At 55.8% G+C, this 10,082-nt stretch overlaps 3 non-coding genes across 3 annotated transcripts in view; all 3 read right to left on the bottom strand.

Annotated features, from left to right (window-relative positions):
• Positions 1–1,654, bottom strand: part of LOC138361384 (large subunit ribosomal RNA) — a 4,358-nt gene extending 2,704 nt beyond the window's left edge. The window contains exon 1 of the ribosomal RNA XR_011226943.1: positions 1–1,654. This exon is cut by the window's left edge and continues 2,704 nt beyond it. This is a non-coding gene — a ribosomal RNA (large subunit ribosomal RNA).
• A 1,088-nt stretch (positions 1,655–2,742) lies between these two features.
• Positions 2,743–2,904, bottom strand: LOC138361379 (5.8S ribosomal RNA). Its single transcript, XR_011226939.1, has one exon. It is a non-coding gene; the product is annotated as a 5.8S ribosomal RNA (ribosomal RNA).
• A 647-nt stretch (positions 2,905–3,551) lies between these two features.
• On the bottom strand, positions 3,552–5,423 carry LOC138361381 (small subunit ribosomal RNA). Its single transcript, XR_011226941.1, has one exon. It is a non-coding gene; the product is annotated as a small subunit ribosomal RNA (ribosomal RNA).
• Positions 5,424–10,082: the final 4,659 nt, after the last annotated feature.

Below are 10,082 nucleotides of genomic sequence, written 5' to 3'. Positions count from 1 at the left end.
TGTTACACACTCCTTAGCGGATTCCGACTTCCATGGCCACCGTCCTGCTGTCTATAGCAACCAACGCCTTTCGATGGGATCTGAATGAGCATTCATTTAGGCCCCTTAACTCGACGTTTGGTTCATCCCACAGCGCCAGTTCTGCTTACCAAAAATGGCCCACTAGATACTCAGATTAGTCGCCGAAGCTTCAGCGTTCAAGCAAGCTCGGCATCTCACCCATTTAAAGTTTGAGAATAGGTTGAGGACGTTTCGTCCCCAAGGCCTCTAATCATTCGCTTTACCGGATGAAATTCATCCCACGAGTTCCAGCTATCCTGAGGGAAACTTCGGAGGGAACCAGCTACTAGATGGTTCGATTAGTCTTTCGCCCCTATACCCAGCTCCGACGATCGATTTGCACGTCAGAATCGCTACGGACCTCCACCAGAGTTTCCTCTGGCTTCATCCTGGCCAGGCATAGTTCACCATCTTTCGGGTCCCAACATGTCTGCTCATGGTACTTGCCGACTGCACGCATGACCCGCTGATCGACCCTGGAGCCTCACAGCAAAGTGACAGTCTCGCGGCGTCCTGGCAAGTCCCGGGCCTGCGCCCCCCTGCAACAGCAGGCTCTTTTTTACGGACACCATCGCACCCCGCCTCCCCCCGAGCCCCGCAGCAGCGGCCGGGGAAAATAGCTCACCCGGCTTACCGAGACGCGGGAGAGAGGCGAGGGCAACCGGTGAGGGATCGGCCCTGAGTCCGGCTGCCACACGAGGCGACAGCCGAACCCGTGTCACTTTCATTACGCCTCTGGGTTTAGTGCGCCCACTGACTCGCACACATGTTAGACTCCTTGGTCCGTGTTTCAAGACGGGTCGGGTGGATCACCGACCTTTTGCACGCCGCGAGAGCCGCCCCCCACGAATGGGAGGGGCTCGTCTCTACGACCGTCGCAGGGCAGCCAGGACACCGGCGGTTTCGCCCACCGGACAAGAGGAGAAGCCGAAGCCGCATCCCCAGCCGGTAGGGTACCAATCCGTCCGGGCCTTCGACGTCCCCAAAAGCAACGGGTCGCGGCGACCTACTGTGAGGCGAAATACGCCCGCCGACGCCGGCGTGGGTGGAGGCACGCCCAAGTATTCCTGGGTCGCTTTGTTACGTCCCCACCCAGCCGACAGCCGACGAGCTGAATCCCCCAGTTCGACCTTCGAGGTTCCACCCGTTTGGCTCTTAACGGTTTCACGTACTCTTGAACTCTCTCTTCAAAGTTCTTTTCAACTTTCCCTCACGGTACTTGTCCTCTATCGGTCTCGTGGTCATATTTAGCCTTAGATGGAGTTTACCACCTGCTTTGGGCTGCATTATTAAGCAACCCGACTCTACAGAGAGGCCCTTTCCGACCGCCCCATCTATGCCCTCGCGGGCGCCGCCACACGGGCCTGTCACCCTCCATGGGTAGTGGCCGCTTTCAAGCTTGACTTAGGCGGTATGGGACGGCGTGCCGGACCCTCCGAAACGCAACACCCCTCGTGCCGGTTAAGACACGAGGTTATGCGCTGGGCTCTTCCCCGTTCAGTCGCCCTTACTAAGGGAATCCCTGTTGGTTTCTTTTCCTCCGCTTATTAATATGCTTAAATTTGGCGGGTAGGTCTCTCCCGACACGAGGTCGACGGTGGGTTTTTTTTTTCGTGCGCTGGTGGTTTAAAATTTTATTTGATCATCGATCATCGCTCGAGGGGCGGTCTCGGCGCAAAAACACACACACACAGTCACACACATTTTGATTTGATCAATCAAGGACGCCACCCGTCGGCGAGCACTCTGGCTACGCCTTTTGCTGAGGGGCAAAGCACAGCACGGGAGCAGCACCTCCTCCGTCATGACGACAGGCGGTCGCTCCCTCGCACCACACCAGCAACAAACACAGCGGCTGCTGCTGATGATGCCACGGCTGTTACTGTCCCCCAGCCAACGCACTGAAAATCCGAATTTGGCCGTCTGACGGCTTGCGCCAGACACGCCGTCACTTCGGTTTCAGCAAGCGTTGCTTATAGGCCCCACAACTGTGGCAGCGGCTACCACTAGGGTGCACACATGCCAACGAAATTATAACAATAATAATAACAACAGTAGTAGTATAGCACTACTTCTGTGCGCACACGCCTCTCTCTCATACATGCACCTGTGTACTGGTGTAATTTACTCGTTCATGAGCGTTATTGGCACCATTTCTTCTCTCTCTCGAATTCTGCTAGGCCAAAGTAAATGAAATCCGGTTGAGTCGGTCCGTAGAGAGTGTGTGTGTGATAGGCGGGAGGTTCCTCAAGCGTTCAATTTCCCTGGCACACTACTACCTCTGGACGGCGACGCATGGCATGTCGCTTCCGACCCGGTCCTCTAGCCATACCCTTGTGTTGTGCCATCCAGTCCACGGAGGGGTGGAAACTGGCGGCTTTGCTTGCTGCACGTCTGTGGGACAATCGGATCCGCAGCAGACGTCGAGTGTTTTCTCACTCAAAGGGCGGCAGGCCTCTGTTGCAGAAATAGGACGAAAAGCGTCTTTCTTTCACAGCATGATGAGGTGTGCTAGGGGCTCGTTTGTCAAATATTAGGGGGACTCCCGGTTTGCCTCCTGCCTTCTCATTCGGGGGGCAGTGGCGGGCGTCGTTCCCCAGAGCAGGCCAAAGCGCATCGTTGAGCCTGCCAAAGAGCAGAATATGGAGGCCGCAACAGCTACTCGCCCGATGGATGTTATTCCGACCCTCGCGCAGGAGTGGCGACAGTACACATATCAGGACTGCCGCCGCAATGTGCGTTCGACTTGTCGATGTATCTGGTATTCTTGCGATTCACATACCGACACGCAGTTAGCTGCGGTCTTCATCGACCCACGAGCCAAGTGATCCACCGTTAAGAGTTGTATATGTTTTTATTAAGGCCTGTCGGCCGTCTATCACTCCATCATAGGAGGACGTAATGTATGGGGGGTTTGATAGGGCTGGTAAGAGCCCGACTTTGGTTAGAAGACACATAAAATGCTTTTTTTCTCTCTCCCCTTTTTCCTCCTCTGCCGCACACGTACATTTACGTTTACAGTAGAGTGAAGGCGGGGAGGGAGGGGCCCACTGGGAAGCGTGTCAAGGAAAACCCAGCACTAGACGCCGCCAGAGTAGCAGGCGCCGGCCCTGTCAACGAGAGGAGCAGTAGCGTCTTCGCCTGCTGCTTTCTCTCTATGGTGTGGGTGCCGGAAGCCACTGAGCGACCGGGGACAAGGAAGAAAGATGTCGGTGACGGGTGTCGCGAGCCCCAACAGATGACTCTAAAGCAGTATACGGCGCTAGGACTGTGACCTGCGCCGGTCGGACTGACTGACATGTCATGTCAGTCCGACATCACAGACCTGTTATTGTCTCACAGTGGGTGTTGATCTCCCCGCCGTTTATCCGCTTTCTCCTTTCCCACGGCAATTGGGTGCGGCTCCCAAGGCTACCCTTGCCTTCTTCGCATTGAAGAATACTCGAACGACGACGACGAGCCGATGGTTGCAGCTCTCGCGTCACAAACTGTAATGATCCTTCCGCAGGTTCACCTACGGAAACCTTGTTACGACTTTTACTTCCTCTAAATGATCAAGTTTGGACATCTTTCCGTCAGCTCGAGGCGAGAACCCCTTGCGCCGAGACGCGAGGGGTAGAACATCCAAGAGCGCCAGTCCGAAGGCCTCACTAAATCATTCAATCGGTAGTAGCGACGGGCGGTGTGTACAAAGGGCAGGGACGTAATCAGCGCAAGCTGATGACTTGCACTTACTGGGAATTCCTCGTTCATGGGAAACAATTGCAAGCCCCAATCCCTATCATGAAGGGGATTGAACGGGTTACCCGCTCCTCTCGGAGGGGGAGAACACGTTGATCTCTTCAGTGTAGCGCGCGTGCGGCCCAGAACATCTAAGGGCATCACAGACCTGTTATTGCTCAATCTCGTGCGGCTAGAATTGCCGCTAATCCCTCTAAGAAGAAGTTGCGAACTGGACACCAATTGCTGGAGATCCGTCGACTAGTTAATAGGCCAGAGTCTCGTTCGTTATCGGAATTAACCAGACAAATCGCTCCACCAACTAAGAACGGCCATGCACCACCACCCACCGAATCGAGAAAGAGCTCTCAATCTGTCAATCCTTCCGGTGTCTGGGCCTGGTGAGGTTCCCCGTGTTGAGTCAAATTAAGCCGCAGGCTCCACTCCTGGTGGTGCCCTTCCGTCAATTCCTTTAAGTTTCAGCTTTGCAACCATACTTCCCCCGGAACCCAAAGACTTTGGTTTCCCGGAAGCTGCCCGCCGGGTCATGGGAATAACGCCGGCGGATCGCTAGTTGGCATCGTTTATGGTTAGAACTAGGGCGGTATCTGATCGCCTTCGAACCTCTAACTTTCGTTCTTGATTAATGAAAACATCCTTGGCAAATGCTTTCGCAGTAGTTCGTCTTGCGACGGTCCAAGAATTTCACCTCTAGCGTCGCAGTACGAATGCCCCCGCCTGTTCCTATTAGTCATTACCTCAGGTTCCGAAAACCAACAAAATAGAACCGAGGTCCTATTCCATTATTCCATGCATAGACATTCAGGCCATTAAAGTAGCCTGCTCTGAGCACTCTAATTTTTTCAAAGTAAACGTGCCGGCCACTCGGGACACTCGATGAAGAGCACCCCGTGCGAGCCGGCGGGGCTAGTTAGCTGTTCGGAGCGTGACAGTAAGCACCAGGCGGTGTACCGTCAGTCCGGAACTGAGATCCAACTACGAGCTTTTTAACCGCAACAACTTTAATATACGCTATTGGAGCTGGAATTACCGCGGCTGCTGGCACCAGACTTGCCCTCCAATAGATCCTCGTTAAAGGATTTAAAGTGTACTCATTCCGATTGCGAGGCCTCGGATGAGTCTCGCATCGTTATTTTTCGTCACTACCTCCCCGTGCCGGGAGTGGGTAATTTGCGTGCCTGCTGCCTTCCTTAGATGTGGTAGCCGTTTCTCAGGCTCCCTCTCCGGAATCGAACCCTGATTCCCCGTTACCCGTTAGAGCCATTGTAGGCGCATAACCTACAATCGAAAGCTGATAAGGCAGACACTTGAAGGATGCGGCGCCGGTGCGGAGACCGTGCGCTCAGCAAAAAGTTATTCAGATTCACCACGGGTGGGTTAACGGACCGAGGCCCGACCAGTTTTGAACTAATAAAAGCGCTCTTCCCTTGCGGTCAGAGACGTGATGCATGTATTAGCTCTAGAATTACCACAGTTATCCAAGTAAGTGGGTTTACAGATCCAATGAAACATAGCTGATTTAATGAGCCATTCGCGGTTTCGCCTTAACTCGGCTTGTACTTACACATGCATGGCTTAATCTTTGAGACAAGCATATGACTACTGGCAGGATCAACCAGGTAGCTCAACAGTACTACTGATATATAGTACACAAGACACACACACACACACACACTCGCTCCCCTCGGTTTTGCGTTTTAATCCTGCTTTGCAAGTTAAATCTCACTATGGACTCTCTAGCAGCCCGACAGTATGGCGTTATGTCGATACGTTAGACGAACAGAGGCGGAGGAGAGCAGTTACTCCGCGTGGACGAACGATCATAACTACCCCGCCGAGATTACTCCTGCTCGTCATTGTCGTCATTCAACACGGCAAGCTGGAAAAACAGGAGGAGGAGCAGTAGTAAGTGAGTAGGTGGTGGTGGTCTTTTTCGTTTTGGTAGGGACGCGAGTCTTATTTTCCTCGGCGTCACCCCTTTTATATGAAAGGAACCGTCGGAAATGCATCCGAGGTGCCGTGTGGTTTGTCGCCTCCTCGTTGGTGGAGAGAGGCGACGCCACAGTGTTTTTGTTCAGCCTTCCCATGACATGGAAGAAGGTTGGTGCTCTGTTCCCATGCACACAGACCGATCGATAGCTGACTCGATGTGCAGTCGTAGGCTGGAGAAGTGATCGCACGGAGATCGGAAGGAATCGTCGTGACACAATACAGAGGCGCTGCTTTGAAGGCCTCTCGAGCCTCACGACGTGCGCGATTACGGGCGCTCTCGCCTAATGCTACGTATGTCTAGCAGAATGCAAGTTCGCCTCGCGCACCGGACCCGAGATGCCGCAGCGTGTGCAGTGACAGTTCTCAGTTTGCATCGAGCATCGGGATCATGCTCTTGCGGGAAGGAGGATGATGGGGGGTTGTGTGGAGAGAGAGCTGCTGCCGAAACAAACTACTCACTCCAGGGAGGAATTGAAGGCAATTCTCGAGCCACACGACATGCGCGAGTTTCGCCGACCGTCTTCGCCCACTGTTACGTATGTCTAACACATGAACAAGATCGGTCGCACGCGCACACCGGACCCCGAGGTGCCTGGGCTCTGGAACCACACGACATGTGCGAGGAGGGCCGCCTTCGCCTGCAAGTTACGTATGTCTAACAAGACGCAATGGTCGGTCGCTCACACACCGGACTCCAAATACCTCAGCCTATGTGGCATTTGCCCCGCGACAGACAGGCAGGTTCCCCATTGGCGCCGGTGAACGAGAAGCAGTTCGCAACCGCACCGGAACCCAGAACCTGTGATCCAATCCCGCGACAGGCAAAACACCGTCTGGTTCCCCCAATTACTCCGGTATACGTCTGCGGCAAACAGTTCGCTACCGCACCGGAACCGAGAACCAGCACCCTAACAGTGGGGGAAGAGCAAGGAGCCCACGCACCAAAACAATGGAATACATTTGCTCCTTCTCTCTGGCGACAACGAGACACAATGTCGCCAAGACGCCGGTAGTAGGTTCAGCCAGCCACCGAGTCTCCCCCTTTATATAGCTATATCTAACGTCCATGGAAGGCCATCTCGGACCACACGACATGCGCGAGTTTCGCCGACCGTCTTCGCCCACTGTTACGTATGTCTAACACATGAACAAGATCGGTCGCACGCGCACACCGGACCCGAGATGCCTGGCTCTGGAACCACACGACATGTGCAAGGAGGGCCGCCTTCGCCTAATGTTACGTATGTCTAACAGAACGCAATGGTCGGTCACTCACACACCGGACTCCAAATACCTCAGCCTATGTGGCATTTGCCCCGCGACAGACAGGCAGGTTCCCCATTGGCGCCGGTGAACGAGAAGCAGTTCGCAACCGCACCGGAACCCAGAACCTGTGATCCAATCCCGCGACAGGCAAAACACCGTCTGGTTCCCCAATTACTCCGGTATACGTCTGCGGCAAACAGTTCGCTACCGCACCGGAACCGAGAACCAGCGCCCTAACAGTGGGGGAAGAGAAAGGAGCCCACGTACCAAAACAATGGAATACATTTGCTCCTTCTCTCTGGCGACAACGAGACACAATGTCGCCAAGACGCCGGTAGTTGTCAGCCAGCCACCGAGTCTCCCCCTTTATATAGCTATATCTAATGTGCATGGAAGGCCATCTCGGACCACACGACATGCGCGAGTTTCGCCGACCGTCTTCGCCCACTGTTACGTATGTCTAACACATGAACAAGATCGGTCGCACGCGCACACCGGACCCGAGATGCCTGGCTCTGGAACCACACGACATGTGCAAGGAGGGCCGCCTTCGCCTAATGTTACGTATGTCTAACAGAACGCAATGGTCGGTCACTCACACACCGGACTCCAAATACCTCGGCATATGTACCCCGCGACAGGTAAAAGGCTGGTTCCCCATTTACTCCGGTAAACGTCTGCGGCAAACAGTTCGCTACCGCACCGGAACCGAGAACCAGCACCGTGGAATGGGGGAAGGGAAAGTAGCCAACGCACCAAAACAATGGAAAACATTTGCTCCTTCCCTCTGGCAACAACGAGACTTAGAATGTCGCCAAGACGCAGGTAGTTGTCAGTAGTCTCCCTCGCATGGTCCCCTAAGACAGCAGGTTACCCACGAGAAAGGTGCCACAGACACCAGGTCTCCCCTATATATATCGAATGGGTCAAGGTGATGTCGTCACTTCGTGCAAATTGAGCTCAAATGGTCGCCCAGCTCTCGCTGTGCTGTGGTCTAAGCACGAAAACCCCTGATGTACCATGTCCCAGTTCTGGAAAAAGGTACACTCCGGCGCTCGATTTCGGCCAGAATGCCGAACTTGCCTCCCAATTCCTTTCAGGTCTGAGAGCCTTGAAGGACAATAGGGTTACCGGACCAGGCACTTGCAAGGGAGTCAGGGTTACGTTTCGCCGTTTCGGTACCCTCCATCCGATTTGGACGAGATTGAAAACGGAAGCACTTGGGCCGAAGGCCGACGCGGGACTCTAGTCGCCGGGCCCGGCTCTAGCCCCTGGACCCGGGTTAAGTGGTGCCGTTTCCGTACCCCTCGTCCGATTTGGACGAGATTGAAAACAGAAGCACTTGGGTCGGAGGCCGACGCGGGACTCTAGTCCCCGGGCCCGGATCTAGCTACTGGACCCGGCTGGCAAAACGTAACTTCGGCGCCCTCCGTCTGATTTCCGCGAGACTGAAAATGCAAACGCCCAACCGGAGGCACACCGCTGGGCTTTAGTCCCTGGGTCCGGCTCTAGCTCTGGGGCCCGGCTAGCCGCTGTTAACTTCGGCGCCCGCCGTCTGATTTCGACGAGACTGAAAACGCCAGCTCTGCCGGCAAAGACGGCTACTCAACAATAGCCGATGGGCTCGGCTCTAGCTCCGGGACCCGGCTCGCCGCTGGTATCTTCGGCGCCTGCCGTCCGATTTCCGCGGGGCCGACCACGCCAGCACCCGCATCCAAAGTAGGTTACCCGGCAGTAGCCGACAAATCCGGCTCTAGCTCCTGGACCCGGCTGGCCACTGGTAAATTCGGCACCCGCCGTCCGATTTCCGCGGGACTGAACACACCTTCTTCCTGCATTGGAGGAAGGTACTCGGCAATAGCCGTTGGGCCCGGCTCTAGCCACTGGACCCTGGTCTCCGGTGGTAACTTCTTCGGCGCCACCGGCCCAATTCAACCAGACCCGAGCTGACGACTGGGAGAAAGGCACACTCGCTCAGGTAACTTTGTTCGAGAACATATCCCGGCTCCCGACGACACCGGCAACGCTCGCATGCTACACGAGAAACACTGCTGGCGCGACCGCCACACACCGGGCAGGAGCAGGCCGTCACGCCAGGCCAGGCATTCTCTGTGCCGGAGCATTGCCGGAGACTGGACGAGGTCCAGCGGGTAAACGGCGGGAGTAAGCCTCTCGCCTAACAGTCCAGGTTTGCACCTCCCTCCCCCCATCTCCGGTTTCCTCCCTGCCCTCAGCCGCCTGACAGGACTCTCTCGACGCCACACCGAGCCACAGTGGGTCGTCTCGCCATTCTCTCTTGGTGCCACACCATGGACGGATCCTAGCCCGCCTTTGGAGTTCGAATCTCCGTTTTCGGCGACCCACCTTAACACCCCCCCTCCCGTCACCCATCCAGAGCCCAACCCCACCCCCTACCCCCCCAAAGTCCTCGTCTCTGCTTTTCCTTCCTGCCCTCAGCCACCTGAAAGATCTACTCGACGGTTTCACCGAGCCACAGTGAGGTCGTCTCTCAATTTCCTCCCTGTCCCCAGCCGCCTCACAGCACTCTCTCGACGACGCACCCAGCCCTCAGTGGGGTCGTCTCTCCGTTTCCTCCCTGCCCTCAGCCGCCTCACAGCACTCTCTCGACGCCGCACCGAGCCCTCAGTGGGTCGTCTCTCCGTTTCCTCCCTGTGCTCATCCGCCTCACAGGACTCTCTCGACGCCTCACCCTGCCACAGTGGGTCGTCTCTCCGTTCTGTCTCTGTGTCGGATCAGGGACGGATCCTAGCCCGCCATTTGAGGTCGAATCTCCGTTTTCGGCGACCCACCTTAACACCCCCCCTCCCCTCACCCATCCAGAGCCCAACCCCACCCCCTACCCCCCCAAGTCCTCGTCTCTGCTTTTCCTTCCTGCCCTCAGCCACCTTGAAAGATCTACTCGACGGTTTCACCGAGCCACAGTGAGGTCGTCTCTCAATTTCCTCCCTGTCCCCAGCCGCCTCACAGCACTCTCTCGACGACGCACCCAGCCCTCAGTGGGG

The sequence above is a fragment of the Procambarus clarkii genome, unplaced genomic scaffold (genome assembly GCF_040958095.1).
Source record: "Procambarus clarkii isolate CNS0578487 unplaced genomic scaffold, FALCON_Pclarkii_2.0 HiC_scaffold_338, whole genome shotgun sequence".
NCBI lineage: Eukaryota > Metazoa > Arthropoda > Malacostraca > Decapoda > Cambaridae > Procambarus > Procambarus clarkii.
The sequence above is the reverse complement of the archived record's forward strand: the minus strand, read 5'-3'. Positions and strand labels throughout refer to the sequence as shown.